We start from the raw sequence: 15,671 nt of genomic DNA on the forward strand, positions 1-15,671 counted from the left end.
GGGTTCAAATTCTGCTCCGCCGCTGGCCTGCCGTGCGGCTTTGGGTAAATCGCTTCTAAGTTTCCTCATCCGTAAAACGGAATTCAGAGCCAGCTCTCTCTCCCATTTGGACCGCGAGCCCCATGTGGGACGGGGACCATGGCCGGCCTAACTACCCCGCATCTACTCCGGCACTCAGTAATAATAATAATAATAATAATAATTTTGGTATTTGTTAAGCGCTTACTATGCGCCAAGCACTGTTCTAAGCGCTGGGGGAGATACAAGGTAATCAGGTTGTCCCACATGGGGCTCACAGTCTTAATCCTCATTTTCCAGATGAGGTAACTGAGGCACAGAGAAGTTAAGTGACTTGCCCAAAGTCACACAGCTGACAAGTGGCGGAGCAGGATTAGAACCCACGACCTCTGACTCCAAAGACCGCGCTCTTTCCACTGAGCCACGCTGCAGTACAGTGCTGGGCTTGGAGAAGCCGCGTGGCTTAGTGGAAAGAGCCTGGGCTTTGGAGTCAGAGGTCATGGGTCATGGGCTCAAATCCCGGCTCCGCCAACTTTCAGCTGTGTGACTTTGGGCAAGTCACTTAACTTCTCTGGGCCCCAGTTCCCTCATCTGTAAAATGGGGATGAAGACTGTGAGCCAACCGTGGGACAACCTGATCACCTTGTAACCTCCCCAGCGCTTAGAACAGTTCTTTCTCCCCCTTTTAGACTGTGAGCCCACTGTTGGGTAGGGACTGTCTCTATATGTTGCCAACTTGTACTTCCCAAGAGCTTAGTACAGTGCTCTGCACATAGTAAGCGCTCAACAAATACGATTGATGATGATGATGATGAGCTACACAGTATGCGCTCCACACACATCGCCATTCTTCCTCTCCTTCTCCCCCATCTCTGAAGACTGTGAGCCCGCTGTTGGGAAGGGACCGCCTCTCTATGTTGCCATCTTGTACTTCCCAAGCGCTCAGTACAGTGCTCTGCACCCAGTAAGCGCCCAATAAATACGATTGATTGATTGATTGATTGAAGGCCGAAACAAAGTCAATAATCCTGCCACTAGAAATGAGACGCGGGTGAGGCCTTGGCCACAGTTCTCCCCCCGCTCCCCACGACACCCCCACGTTCTCCGAAGCAGAGGGAGCCTCTGGGCTGGAGTGGAAACTCTTTGTTATTCTTATAATTACTCATGGTGGAAGAGTAATTGTGGAAACAGCAAATCTGTCTTAGGTTTACGTTACCCACTGATACAGTTAAGTAAAAATAAGCAACCCAAGGACACCCGGCTCTCCTCACATGTCAAATCTGGCTCCGGTCCCACAGGCGCACTGGCTTCCCTCCCACGGGCATGACTGACAGCTTCCAAAGGGGCGCCGGGCCTCAAAACAGCGTGGCCTCGCGGCTGGAGCCCGGGCCTGGGCGTCGGAAGGACCTGGGTTCTAATCCCAGCTCTGCCGCTTGTCAGCTGTGTGACCCTGGGCAAGCCACTTGACTTCTCTGTGCCTCAGTTAACTCATCTATAAAATGGAGATTAAGACTGTGAGCCCTAAGTGGGACAACCTGATTACCTTGTATCCTGCCCCAGCGCTTAGAACAGCGCTTTGCACATAGTAAGTGCTTAACAAATGCCACCATTATTATTATTATTCTCCATGCCTCAGTTTGCTCATTGGTAAAACAGGGATGAAGACCGTGAGCCCCATGTGGCTCATACAACCTGATCAGCTTGCATAATAATAATAATAATAATAATAACAATAATGATAGCATTTATTAAGCGCTTACTGTGTGTGCAAAGCACTGTTCTAAGCGCTGGGGAGGTTACAAGGTGATCAGGTTGTCCCACAGGGGGGTCACAGTCTTCATCTCCATTTTCCAGATGAGGGAACTGAGGCCCAGAGAAGTGAAGTGACTTGCCCAGCACTTAGTAAAATGCCTGGCACATAGTAAGCGCTTAAATTCCATAAAAGAAACGCGAAAACTTGAAGGCGGTCACACGACAAGCACAGAAGCAAGCAGCACATAGCTTCAGCCTCCCGGACGGAGACAGTGCAGTGCTTGTGTGGCTCTTAGAAGCATACCCAAGTCAGCAGAAATACTAATCCCGCAAATTAACGGCTCCGCCACGCCGCTCTGACCCTGTATTCCCCGACAGCTACAATGGCCCAGACCCCAGCTGCAACACGACATGCTTTGAACCCTTCTGAGGGACCAAAACCAGAAGACAAAACCCAATCCTGTCCATCCCCCTGCCCACCTTTACCCATTTCCCCTTAGACTGTAAGTGCCTCGTGGACAGGGAGTGTGTGTATATATATATATATATATATACACACACACATATGTATGTATATATATATAGCTATCTATCTATATATTATATATACTATATATAAACTACTATATAGTAGTATATATAGTATATCTATACTACTACTAGTATATAGTACTAGGACTATAGTACTAGTACTAGTATATACTAGTACTACTAGCATATACATATACTACTATATAGTAGTATATATATAGCATATATACTATATAGTAGTGTATATAGTATATACTACTGTATATATACTATATATATACTATATATAGTATATAGTATATATACTATATCTGGTTATATATACACACACACTATATACTATACATATAGTGTAGTATATACACACATATAGTATATATGTATATGTATATATGAACTACATATAGTATGCATATATGCCGTTATTAATTAATTTATTCAATCATATTTATTGAGCGTTTCCTGTGTGCAGAGCACTGTACTAAGCGCTTGGGAAGTACAAGTCGGCACCCAGGACAGGCTCTGCGCCCAGTTAATAAATCATTTAAACCATCATCAATCGTATTTATTGAGCGCTTACTATGTGCAGAGCACTGTACTAAGCGCTTGAGCACTGTACTAAGCCAGTGAATAACTGACCGATTGACAACTCTTCAAACCGCTCCTGCTGTCCCCGTCAAAGACAGAATCCTGGGCTGGATGGACGGCCTTTCTGATCCAGGGGCGGCATGACTTCAGAGGACTCCCTCCCGGTTCGGATCCCTCTCATTCTCATTTGGAAGTGAGCCCACTGTTGGGTAGGGACTGTCCCTATATGTTGCCAACTTGTACTTCCCAAGCGCTTAGTACAGTGCTCTGCACACAGTAAGCGCTCAATAAATACGATTGATTGATTGATTGATTGATTGATTGGAAGTCTCTTCTCTTAAAGTGGGAATTGGCTCTGGGAATGACTCAGCCTCCAGCAAACCTTATACACAGATTCCTTTCCCAGTAGTAGGGACGGTATTTATTAAACGCTTACTGTGTGCAAAGCACAGCACTAAACCCTGAAACCCGGTAGGAATTATCATCATCATCATCATCAATCGTATTTCTTGAGCGCTTACTGTGTGCAGAGCACTGTACTAAGCGCTTGGGAAGTACAAGTTGGTAACATATAGAGACAGTCCCTACCCAGCAGTGGGCTCACAGTCTAAAAGGGGGAGACAGAGAACAAAACCAAACATACTAACAAAATAAAATAAATAGAATAGATATGTACAAGTAAGTCCCTCCCTCATCAGACTGAGCTTCGTGGCCAAGGCTCTTCTCCTCCTCTTCTTCCTCCTATTTCTTTTTTCCTTAGTGGCAACTTGTTTAAGTATTTACTATGTGCCAGGCACTGTACTAGAGAAGCAGCATGGCTCAGTGGAAAGAGCTCGGGCTTTGGAGTCAGAGGTCACGGGTTCAAATCCCAGCTTCACCAATTGTCAGCTGTGTGACTTTGGGCAAGTCACTTCACTTCTCTGGGCCTCAGTGACCTCATCTGGAAAATGGGGATTAAGACTGTGAGCCCCCCATGGCACAACCTGATCACCTTTGAACCTCCCCAGTGCTTAGTACAGTGCTTTGCACATAGTAAGCGCTTAATAAATGCCATCATTATTATTATTACTAGGCTAATAAGTTGGAAACAGTCCATGTCCAACATGGGGCTCACTGTCTCAATCCCCATTTTACAGATGAGGTAACGGAGAAGTCAAATGGTTTGCCCAAGTTCACAGCAGACAAGTGGCGGAGCCAGGATTAGAACCCAGGTCTTTCTGACTTCCAAGCCAGTGCTTTAGAGAAGCAGCGTGGCTCAGTGGAAAGAGCCCGGGCTTTGGAGTCAGGGGGCATGGGTTTGAATCCCAGCTCCACCAATTGTCAGCTGTGTGACTTTGGGCAAGTCACTTCACTTCTCTGGGCCTCAGTTCCCTCATCTGGAAAATGGGGATTAAGACTGTGAGCCCCCCGTGGGACAACCTGATCACCTTGTAACCTCCCCAGCGCTTAGAACAGTGCTTTGCACATAGTAAGTGCTTAATAAATGCCATCATCATCATTATTATTATAATGAATATGCTAGAACACGCTGCTTCTCTCCCTTGACCCCTCTTCCTCTCCCCCTCCTCCCCCTCTCCATCCCCTCCGCCTTACCTCCTTCCCCTCCCCACAGCACCTGTATATATGTATATATGTCTGTACGTATTTATTACTCTATTTTATTTGTACATACTTATTCTATTTATTTTACTTTGTTAATATGTTTTGTTTCGTTCTCTGTCTCCCCCTTCTAGACTGTGAGCCCACTGTTGGGTAGGGACCATCTCTATCTGTTGCCAACTTGGACTTCCCAAGTGCTTAGTCCAGTGCTCTGCACACAGTAAGCGCTCAATAAATACAATTGAATGAATTTATTACTCTATTTTACTTGTACATATTTACTATTCCATTTACTTTGTTGATGATGTGCATCTAGCTTTATTTCTATTTATTCTGATGACTTGACACCTGTCCACGTATTTTGTTTTGTTGTCTGTCTCCTCCCTCTACACTGTGAGCCTGTTGTTGGGTAGCGACCGTCTCTATACGTTGCCAACTTGTACTTCCCAAGCGCTTAGTCCAGTGCTCTGCACACAGTAAGCGCTCAATAAATACGATTGAATGAATGAATGAATGAATGAATGGACTCCCAGTCTCAGTCCCTCCCAGGGAAGCCTGGCACAGCGGGTGTGCCCTCTCTGCCCTCCCCGGCCCAGGGACGAGGCCCAGATGGAGACACGCCGGGGGGAGGCTTCCCCCCAGCCCAGATTTTTGTCATTTGCCCTCTGCGGTGCCCTGTGGCCTTCTGCAGGGCTGGGCCCTCAGAACCGCTAGCCCAAGGGCAGCCCCCAGGGAGGAAATTGGCACCAGCTGGCCCTGCCAGGGCACCATCTGGCTGAGCGAATGCCAGGGGCCTGGCCGTTCTTCGGCTGTTCAATGCGTCCTCACTTCAGGGCGAGTCACCCTGAGCTCTCGCCACCGTGAGTGGGCACTGCTTCCTCTGGTGCCCCCCTGACTCGTGCCCAAATCCTCCCAGCCCAAGGCCAAAGGGTTGGGTTGGTTGGGCCAGTCAATCCCCCTCAATAACCGCCCCCAGCCCCCGACTTCTGAGGGCTGGGGGCTCAGTCACTCTCCAGACCTGGGGCTGCAGATTGGTGCCACGATCCCTACCCGGGGATAAGGGAGGGAGGCAAGGGAAGCGGAGCGGATTGGATCCGGGCCTTCCAAAGTCAGTGTCCCAGCCATTCCTTTCCAACCGCCTTGGGCACCGTGATAAGCAACCTCTCCCCCCGACCCCCTTATTCCCCACAAACACCTCCTATCGCCCCAGTCTGCTGCCCACCCCTGGGTCAAACCCAGTTTTCCCAGTGCAGACCGGGCACGGGCCTGGTCACTTCTGTGACCTAAGAATGGGTCAGATGTTGATTTGCCCCGTCAAGTGACCGTGACGCCGGGTAACATCCTGAGCATGGGTGCCCGCCCTCCATCTGCCCCAGTGGTGCTCAAAGGAGCCCCAACAGCCCAGGCAACGAGGACGGGGATGGATGGTGGGTACGGAGTCCCCGGCTCTGGGTCTCAGCGGAGACGACAGAGTGGGAGGGGTGGGCAGCCCAGCCGGGCAGGGAAAGGCCAGGAATAATCTGGCAGCTCTGGACAATCGGGGGCCTAGACCGGCATCGGGGTCAGGCCACAGCTGCCTCCAGCTACGCCCTCCAGCCAGCCTGGGAAGGGGCTCAGAAGGTTTGGGGGGGCCCTGGAGGATGTGAGCCTCTCCTCCCTGCCCTCACCCCCCAACCAAAACAGAACAGAGTTTGGGTACAGAGCACCGGGCAGCCTCACTGAGCAGCGCCCTGTCCCGGCTGGCATCGCGACCTCTCCTCCCGGAACGGATCGGTATTTGGTGGGTCCTCAGCCCTGGGACGTTCAAAGAGGCGGCCGCCCTTCCCTGAGGATCTGAGGAATCTGCAACTGACCCACATCTCCCCCCGTCTCTCTCCCTCCCTCCCTGCTTCCCCGCCAGCTCAAGGTCCTCCTGCTTGGGAAGGGGGGGACCCTGCGGTGGTGGGAAACATCAGAGCCGCGGGGAGGAGGAAGAGAAGGCCGGGATGCGCTGACCGGTGCGAGGGTCCGCCTCGGCCTCTCCCTCTCTCCTCCGCTCCCCTTCTCCGTCCTGCGGCCAGCCCCTACCTCGATCCCGGGCGGCCCCATGTCCAGGCCGGGCTCCCGGCCGCCCCGGCCGCGCGGTTCTCTGCAGAGCGGGCTGCGTTCGAAGTTGCACACCCCCGCGCATTGATTGATGCAGACTGCAGTTGCAGTAGAGTCTTCCCGGTGCAGGGAGCTGGGCTCGGTTCCCACACTCCCAGGCAGGCCTGCCTCTTGACACAGTTCGAAACGCACGCGCACGCAGCGGGCCAGCTCCGGGGACCGCTGAGCTCTCGGCCTCCTTCCCGCGGAGAGTTGTGGAGTCCTCGCTGGTGCTCTCCCTGCTCAGCCAGTCAACAGCTCGGTGCTCCCCTGCCACCCAGCCCGCCCTCTCTCCATCCCTTCTCGCCGCCCCCCGGCCACGCACAACGCAGGCACGCACGCACCTCTCCAGAAACTGAGACCAGTCCCCTTCCCGCTCTCCATCCTCCGGGCTCACGCCGGTGGGGAAGAAGGGGGAGAGGAGGAAGACGAGGAGGAGGGGGTGTGGAGCGGGAGCCCCGGGAGGATGCCATCCGCCCGCCTCGGTGCCCAGAGAGGTCGAGCCACCGCCCCCGTCGGAGGTGACCGCTGCCATCCGTGAATCACCCTCCATTATTCCTCCTAGCTTTGGGAACCATGAGGGAGAGGACACTAAAACCCTGCACAGTCACTCTCTCCCCGCCTCTCACCCTCAAATCAATCAATCAATCGTATTTATTGAGCACTTACTGTGGGCAGAGCACTGTACTAAGTGCTTGGGAAGTCCAAGTTGGCAACATATAGAGACGGTCCCTACCCAACAGTGGGCTCACAGTCTAGAAGGGGGAGACAGGGAACAAAACCAAACATATTAACAAAATAAAATAAATAGAATAGATATGTCCAAGTAAAATAAATGAATAAATAGAGTAACCCAACAGTGGGCTCATTATTAGTCATTAGAACAGTGCTCTGCACATAGTAAGCGCTTAACAAATGCCATCATCATTATTATTATTATTTCTTGGGCTTCAGGCTCTGAAGGCTGATTTCCAAATTTAGAAGGGTGGGGGTGGGGGGGGCGCATGGAAAATGGGAAATGTCCCCTTCCTCCATCCCTGGATCTCTGGGACAGGGAATGTGGGTAGTCCAATTGTCGGCTGTGTGACTTTGGGCAAGTCACTTAACTTCTCTGTGCCTCAGTTACCTCACCTGTAAAATGAGGATTAAGATTGTGAGTCCCCCCATGGGACAACCTGATCACCTTGTAACCTCCCCAGCGCTTAGAACATTGCTTTGCACATAGTAAGCGCTTAATAAATGCCATTATTATTATTATTGTTATTATTATTATTAGTCCCAGGGGCAGCAAGGCAGAGGGAGTGGGGAGGGAGCAGTTATGGGACAGTATGGTTCTGTTCAGGTTTCCCAATCCTCATCCTTTTAGACTGTGAGCCCACTGTTGGGTAGGGACTGTCTCTATATGTTGCCAATTTGTACTTCCCAAGCGCTTAGTACAGTGCTCTGCACACAGTAAGCGCTCAATAAATACGATTGATGATGATGATGATCCTGAGCCTGGAGATGGGGGGCATTTGGGGGGCTTACCTGTGCCCTCCAGCCTTTGGGACAGACAGATTGCTTGACACAAAGAGACCCAATTTCTCTACCCGCTCAGTAAATATTCCTGTCATTATGGCAGCCTCAGTCTTCTCATCTGCAAAATTGGGATAACCACCCACTCAGCTACCAAGACAGAAGCAGTAATAATAATAATAATAATAATAATAATAATAATAATAATAATGGCATTTATTAAGCGCTTACTATGTGCAAAGCCCCGTTCTAAGCACTGGGGAGGTTACAAGGTGATTAGGTTGTCCCACGGGGGGCTCACAGTCTTAATCCCCCATTTTACAGATGAGGGAACTGAGGCCCAGAGAAGTGAAGTTACTTGCCCAAAGTCACAGCTGACAACTGGCGGAGCCGAAATTCGAACCCACGACCTCTGACTCCAAAGCCCGGGCTATTGTCCTGAGCAATGCTGCTTCTCATAAGACTGTGAAGACTGTGAGCCCGTTGTTGAGCAGGGACCGTCTCTACAGGTTGCCGACTTGGACTTCCCAAGCGCTTAGTACAGTGCTCTGCACACAGTAAGCGCTCAATATGCAATAATAATGATGGTATTTATTAAGCGCTTACTATGTGCCAAGCGCCGTTTCAAGCACTGAGGTAGATACAAGGTGAGTAGGTTGTCCCACGTGGGGCTTGCAGTCTTAGTCCCCATTTTACAGATGGAATAGCAGCAGTAGCAGTAGTAGATGACACCCAATACTCTTAAATCCTCTGGTGGGGGAGAGGGGCGTATGGAGCGCCCATGGGAGGGAGGCTCCAAACCGGAGGCTGACGCTCTCTCTTAAAATAACAAAAACCCGGCCCCCACCAAAACCAACATCCAGGGATGATGGCCGATAAGGAACGCCCCCTTCCCCTCCCCACAGCACCTGTAGAGAAGCAGCGTGGCTCAGTGGAAAGAGCGTGGACTTTGGATTCAGGGGTCATGGGTTCAAATCCCGGCTCTGCCAATTGGCAGCTGGGTGACTTTGGGCAAATCACTTCACCTCTCTGGGCCTTGGTGACCTCGTCTGGAAAATGGGGATTAAGAGTGTGAGCCCCCCCGTGGGACAATCTGCTCACCTTGTAACCTCCCCAGCGCTTAGAACAGTGCTTTGCACATAGAAAGCACTTAATAAATGCCATCTGCTCCACCAGGTCAGTGATCTGGGGATTAGGAGGGGTCCTGTGGGCCTTCTTTGGATAATGATAATAATGATAATGATGGCATTTATTATTATTTATATTATTGAGAAGCAGCGTGGCTTAATGGAAAGAGCATGGGCTTTGGAGTCAGAGGTCAAGGGTTCGAATCCCGGCTCTGCCAATTGTCAGCTGTGTGACTTTGGGCAAGTCACTTAGCATCTCTGGGCCTCAGTTACCTCATCTGTAAAATGGGGAATAAGACTGTGAGCCCCATGTGGGACAACCTGATCACCTTGTATCTACCCCAGCACTTAGAACGGTGCTTTGCACATAGTAAGCGCTTAACAAATACCATTATTATTATTATTATTGTTATTATTATTATTATTATTGTTACGCACATACTATGAGCAAAGCACCGTTCTAAGCGCTGGGGTGGTTACAATGTGATCAGGTTGTCCCATGGGGGGGCTCACAGTCCTAATCCCCATTTTCCAGATGAGGTAACTGAGGCACAGGGAAGTTAAGCAACTTGCCCAAAGTCACACAGCTGACAAGTGGCAGAGTCAGGATTTGAACCCTTGACTCCAAAGCCCGTGCTCTTTCCACTGAGCCACGCTGCTTCTCCAGATCCTTTGAGAGCTTCCAAATACATAGAGAAGCAGAATGGCTTAGAGGAAAGAGCCCGGGCTTAGAAGTCGGAGGTCATAGGTTCTAATCCTGACACAGCCACTTAGCTGTGTGACTTTGGGCATGTCACTTAACTCCTCTGTGCCTCAGTTACCTCATCTAGAAAACAGAGATTAAGACTGTGAGCCCCGTGTGGGACAACCTAATGACCTTGTAACTCCTCCAGTGCTTAGAACAGTGCTTGGCACATAGTAAGCGCTTAACAAATGCCATCATTATTATTATTATTATTCCCTGCCACCCCACCCAAGCCCCCTGGCAGGGCAACAGATCTGAGACCCAATTCTAAGGGACGGAGAGTATTTCTTCAATCAGTCAATCAATCAATCAATCATATTTATTGAGCGCTTACTGTGTGCAGAGCACTGTACTAAGTGCTTGGGAAGTACAAGTTAGCAACATATAGAGACGGTCCCTACCCAACAAGAAGCAGCATGGTCTGGTGGAAAGAGCATGGTCCTCTGAATCTGGAGACCTGATTCTAATCCCATCTCCACCTCTATGAGAATCAATCAATCAATCAATCATATTTATTGAGCGCTTACTGTGTGCAGAGCACTGTACTAAGCGCTTGGGAAGTACAAGTTGGCAACACATACAGACGGTCCCTACCCAACCGTGGGCTCACAGTCTAGGAGGGGGAGACAGACAACAAAACAAAACATATTATCAATCAATCAATCAATCAATCAATCAATTGTATTTATTGAGCGCTTACTGTGTGCAGAGCACTGTACTAAGCGCTTGGGAAGTACAAGTTGGCAACATCTAGAGACACTCCCTACCCAACAGTGGGCTCACAGTCTAAAAGGGGGAGACAGAGAACAAAACCAAACATACTAACAAAATAAAATAAATAGAATAGATATGTACAAGTAAAATAAGTAAATAGAGTAATAAATATCATCATCATCATCATCAATCGTATTTATTGAGCGCTTACTATGTGCAGAGCACTGTACTAAGCACTTGGGAAGTCCAAGTTGGCAACATCTAGAGACAGTCCCTACCCAACAGTGGGCTCACAGTCTAAAAGGGGGAGACAGAGAACAAAACCAAACATACTAACAAAATAAAATAAATAGAATAGATATGTATAAGTAAAATAAATAAATAAATAAATAGAGTAATGAATATGTACAAGCATATATACATATATACAGGTGCTTAAAAAGTAAAATAAATAAATAAATGAATGGATAGATAGATAAATAAATAAATAGATAAATAAATAGATAAATAAATAAATAAATAAGCAAGCAAGCAAGCAAGTAAATAAATAAATAAATAAATGGTCCTGACTCTGCTACTTGTCTGCTGTGTGACCTTGGGCAAGTCACTTCACTGGGCCTCAGTTTCCTCATCTGTAGAATGGGGATTAAGAGCGTGAGCTCCACGTGGGGCAGGGATTGTGTCCAACTTGATTATCTTGTCTCTATGCCAGTGCTCAGTACACAGTGTGCTTAACAAATACTGCAATTGTAATATTATTATTATTCTGCTTCCTAAGACAGCCCCCACCCCTCAGTATTCTCTACTTCCTGGGAGGGACAAGGGACTAAAGCCTGAGGGTTTAGAAGATACTATGGTCACCACCCCCTTTCACGTCCCCACCCAACTCCTCAAACACACAAACACACACATACACACACACACAAATCCAACAGCCAACCCCCTGGCCGCCTCCAGACCGGGCCCATGGGTGGGGAGCCAGTTCATAATGGGATCAACTTTCCCGGTTGAACCTGTTCTGGGTTTCAGTGCCCCGACCGGCGGGGTTGGAATGGAACTGAATTCGGTTGGACAAATTCACTTATTCCGCTTGTATATCTGGAGTTCAGGCCTGGTTACACGGTGGTGATGATGGATGTGAAATGAAGAAGTAAATTGGCTTTTCCCCCTGATTTCCAGAGCAACCAAATAGACATTGTGCTGGTCACCTCCCTAGGGAGATACAGCTCCAAGGCCTCCTCTAGGGTGGGCGAGGGTTTGGGTTCAATCAGCAGGTGGCCAATTCTCTCTGTGTCTGTTTACTGTTAATAATGATGGTATTTGTTAAGCGCTTACTATGCGCAATGCACTGTTCTAAGCACTGGGGAGGTGACAAGGTGATCAGGTTGTCCCATGGGGCCGCACAGTTTTAATCCCCGTTTTACAGATGAGGTAACTGAGGCACAGAGAAGTGAAGTGACTTGCCCAAAGTCACACAACTGACAGTTGGCGGAGCCGGGATTTGAACCCATGACCTCTGACTCCAAAGCCCGGGCTCTTTCCGAATAATAATAATGATGATAATAATGGTATTTAATAATAATACATTTGTTGATGGCATTTGTTAAGCGCTTGCTATGTGCGAAGCGCTGGGGGGATACAAGGTGATCAGGTTGTCCCACGTGGGGCTCACAGTCTTCATCCCCATTTTCCAGATGAGGGAACTGAGGCCCAGAGAAGTTAAGTGACTCGCCCAAAGTCACACAGCGGATAATGATGATGATGGCATTTATTAAACGCTTACTATGTGCAAAGCACTGTTCTAAGCACTGGGAAGGTTACAAGGTGATCACCTTGTATTCCCCCTCAGCGCTTAGAACAGTGCTCTGCACATAGTAAGCGCTTAACAAATGCCATTATTCTTATTCTTATTCTTATTATTATTATAATTATTGTTATTATAATTATCAGGTTGTCCCATGGGGGGCTTACAGTCTTCTGGACTGTGAGCCCACTGTTGGGTAGGGACCGTCTGTATATGTTGCCAACTTGTACTTCCCAAGCGCTTAGTACAGTGCTCTGCACACAGTAAGCACTCAATAAATACGACTGATTGATTGATTCATTCATTAATTCCCATTTTACAGATGAGGAAACTGAGGAACAGAGAAGTGAAGTGACTTGCCCAAAGTCACACAGCTGACAATTGGTGGAGCCGGGATTTGAACCTATAATAATAATAATAATGTTGGCATTTGGTAAGCGCTTACTATGTGCGAAGCACTGTTCTAAGCACTGGGGGGGGGGGGGGGTCTACAAAGTGATCAGGTTGTCCCCCGTGGGGCTCACAGTCTTCATCCCCATTTTCCAGATGAGGGAACTGAGGCTCAGAGAAGTTAAGTGACTTGCCCAAGGTCACACAGCAGACATGTGGCGGAGCCAGGATTCGAACCTATGACCTCTGACTCCAAAGCCCGGGCTCTTTCCACTGAGCCACGTAAGCGCTTACTATGTGCCCAGCGCTGCTCTAAGCACTGAGGTAGATACAAGGCAAGCAGGTTGGACACAGTCGCTGTCCCACATGGGGCTCACAGTCTTCATCCCCATTTTTCGTGAGGTAACTGAGGCCCAGAGAAGTGAAGTGACTTGCCTAAGGTCACACAGCAGACCAGCAGCAGAGCTGGGATTAGAACCCAGATCCCAGGCTCCAGCTCTACCCATTAGGCCTCCCGCTTCCCTCTCCCTCCCCACGGGTTAGTCAGCTTGCTCCAAGGAAGAGCAAACTCGCCAGCTTGCCTTATCCCTGGTCTTTCTAAAGATAATCCTAATAATAATGGTATTTGTTAAGGCTTACTAGTACTAAGCACGGGGTAGAGACAAGACCACCGGATCAGATACTCTCCCTGCCCTACATGGGGCTCACGGTCTAAAAGGGAAAGGAGAATGGGGATTTTTTTTAATGGTATTTGTTAGGCAATTATTATGTTCCAGGCACTGTTCTGAAGCCGTGTGGCTCAGTGGAAAGAGCCCGGGCTTTGGAGTCAGAGGTCATGGGTTCAAATCCCGACAGCCAATTGTCAGCTGTGTGACTCTGGGCGAGTCACTTCACTTCTCTGTGCCTCGGTTCCCTCATCTGTAAAATGGGGATTGAGACTGTAAGCCCCCCCGTGGGACAACCTGATCACCTTGTATCCCCCCCACCACTTAGAACAGTGCTTTGCACATAGTAAGCGCTTAACAAATACCATCATCATCATCATTATTATTATTATACAAGGTAATCAGATCCGAAACGGTACAAGTCCCACATGGGGTTCACAATCATGGGGAGGAGGGGGAGGGAGCTACTTCCCAATCAGATTTGATAAAGCAGAAAATGAATCTGCTATGAAGGCGAAAAGTAGTGGTTTCTGCCCCTCTGAGCTCACCTCCTCCAAGAGGCCTTCCCAGATTGAGCTCCCTTTTTCCTCTCCCCCTCCCCATCCCCACCGCCCTACCTCCTTCCCCTCCCCACAGCACCTGTATATATGTTTGTACAGATTTATTACTCTATTTTCCTTGTACGTATTTACTGTTCTATTTATTTTGTTGATGATGTGCATCTAGCTTTATTCCCAAGCGCTTAGTACAGTGCTCTGCACGCAGTAAGCGCTCAATAAATATGATTGATTGATTGATTTCTATTTATTCTGATGACTTGACACCTGTCCACGTGTCTTCTATTGTTGTCTGTCTCCCCCTTCTAGACTGTGAGCCCGCTGTTGGGCAGGGACCATCTCTATCTGTCGCCAATTGTACTTCCCAAGTGCTTAGTACAGTGCTCTGCACACAGTAAGCGCTCAATAAATACCATTGAATGAATGGGACGGGAAAAGAACAGAGGGATCAAGTCAGGGGGACACACAAGGGAGTGGAAGAGGAAGAGGGGAGGCTTAGTCCGGGAAGGCCTCTTGGAGGAGACAAGTCTTCAATAAGGCTTTGAAGCGGGGAAGAGTAATTGTAGGTTGGATTTGAGGAGGAAAAGCATCCCGGGACAGAATGAAACCCAACTTCTAGGTCCTAAGAAAGCTTTAATGGGGAATCAATCAATCAGTGGTATTTATTGAACACTTACTATGCGCAGAACATTCACTCAACCCTATTTATTGAGTGCTCACTGTGTGCAGAGCACGGAACGAAGCACTTGGGAGAGTATAATGCAACAATCAACAGACACATTCCCTGCCCACAGTCTAGACAAAGTTCCCTGGACTTCTTGGAACTTATTTGCACATATTTATTTCCCACGCGCTTAGTACAGTGCTCTGCACACAGTAAGCACTCAATAAATATGATTGAATGAATTTATTCTATTTATTTTATTTTGTTAATATGTTTTGTTTTGTTCTCCATCTCCCCCTTTTAGACTGTGAGCCCACTGTTGGGTAGGGACTGTCTCTATATGTTGCCAACTTGTACTTCCCAAGCGCTTAGTACAGTGCTCTGCATACAGTAAGCGCTCAATAAATACGATTGATGATGATGATATGTTGCCAACTTGTACTTCCCAAGCGCTTAGTACAGTGCTCTGCACACAGTAAGCGCTCAATAAATACGATTGATTGATTCCGTGTTGATCCCAGGAAAATACAACCACTTGAATTTGGATTCCCTGTCCCACCCAACACCCAAGCAACTGCAATTCTCCAGTCTCTGTCTACTTTCATTCATTCATTCATTCATTCATTCATCCAATCGTATTTATTGAGCGCTTACTGTGTGCAGAGCACTGTACTAAGCGCTTGGGAAGTCCAAGTTGGCAACATATAGAGACAGTCCCTACCCAACAACAGGCTTGCAGTCTAGAAGGGGGAGACAGAGGACAAAACAAAACATATTAACAAAATAAAATAAATAGAATTCCAGCCCGAGCCCCGGAGTCACCCTTTCCTCCTAATCAATCAATTAATCGTATTTACTGAATTCTTACAGTGTGCAGA

At 48.3% G+C, this 15,671-nt stretch overlaps 1 protein-coding gene across 15 annotated transcripts in view; it reads right to left on the reverse strand.

The window, feature by feature from the left end:
* The window catches only part of EPB41L1 (erythrocyte membrane protein band 4.1 like 1), a 135,644-nt gene that overhangs the window by 52,563 nt on the left and 67,410 nt on the right, over positions 1 to 15,671 (reverse strand). For 2 of the 15 annotated variants that reach the window (XM_038750399.1, XM_038750396.1), the window contains exon 1: positions 6,556 to 6,809. The exons of the other annotated variants lie outside the window; for them this stretch is intronic. The gene's annotated coding sequence lies outside the window, so the exon portion shown is untranslated. Of the gene's footprint in view, positions 1 to 6,555; positions 6,810 to 15,671 lie in introns of those variants that run through there. 15 annotated transcript variants of the gene reach the window in all.

Source organism: Tachyglossus aculeatus, chromosome 8, assembly GCF_015852505.1.
Source record: "Tachyglossus aculeatus isolate mTacAcu1 chromosome 8, mTacAcu1.pri, whole genome shotgun sequence".
Lineage (NCBI taxonomy): Eukaryota > Metazoa > Chordata > Mammalia > Monotremata > Tachyglossidae > Tachyglossus > Tachyglossus aculeatus.